The sequence below is a fragment of the Ursus maritimus genome, unplaced genomic scaffold, assembly GCF_017311325.1.
Source record: "Ursus maritimus isolate PB19 unplaced genomic scaffold, ASM1731132v1 scaffold_26, whole genome shotgun sequence".
NCBI classification, from domain to species: Eukaryota; Metazoa; Chordata; class Mammalia; order Carnivora; family Ursidae; genus Ursus; species Ursus maritimus.
Genome location: NW_024425119.1, coordinates 935,846 through 936,663, shown reverse-complemented (window position 1 = coordinate 936,663; position 818 = coordinate 935,846). Strand labels below are relative to the sequence as shown.

Genomic DNA, 818 nt, shown 5'->3' with positions numbered 1-818 from the left:
CTGAACTCCCCACCAAAAATATTGCTTCACAGATCCTTCAAGATCATTCTTTCTGTTTCTTGAGACCCTCTGAAGCATGTCCAACCACACAGCCCCTGTCCTCAGAGAGTTTACTATTTAATGGGGAAAAGAAATGTAAACAGTAACAAGATAGTGGTGTATGTCTAGTAGTATCATTTTTCACAATGGAGAGGGTGAGTGAGTCAAGGGAGGCCCCTAGAGAAGGCATTTGACATAAAACGCGGGTGCTCGAATCGGCAGCACATACGCTAAAATTGGAACGATACGGAGAAGATTAGCATGGCCCTCGTGCAAGGATGGCACGCAAATTCGTGAAGCGTTCCATATTTTTTGTATGGTGACTAACATAATATAATAAAAAAATTATTATTAAAAAAATAAATAAAGAGTACATTTATCACGATGAAACTAAATTAAGCTAAAATAATAAATAAAATAAAATGGGGGAAAAAATGAAATAAAACGCTGAATGGTAGAGATAAAAGGCCAGTGGGACAAGGTGATGGGGGAGAGTTTTCGAGGCAGAACATCCAAGATGAGGACACAGTCTATCATGGAAAAGCTCAGTCTTGTGGAAAGCAGAGGGTACAGCCAGAAATGTTGGCAAGGAACCTCTTTTAAAGATGCTTGTATGCCATGCTCGGGGCTTCAGTTTATCTCTTGGGAGATAGGCAATTATGCAAGATTTTAAGCAAGGGGTGGTAACGGTGTCTGATTTGCATTTTTGAAAGCCCCCTATGAGAGGCAGAAGGAAGAGATCCCATAAAAGGGGGCCATAACTGCTGGTAAGCAACCGT

At 41.0% G+C, this 818-nt stretch overlaps 1 non-coding gene across 1 annotated transcript; it reads left to right on the top strand.

The window, feature by feature from the left end:
* The first annotated feature begins 245 nt into the window (after window positions 1-245).
* On the top strand, window positions 246-352 carry LOC121105453. Its single transcript, XR_005837981.1, has one exon. It is a non-coding gene; the product is annotated as a U6 spliceosomal RNA (small nuclear RNA).
* Window positions 353-818: the final 466 nt, after the last annotated feature.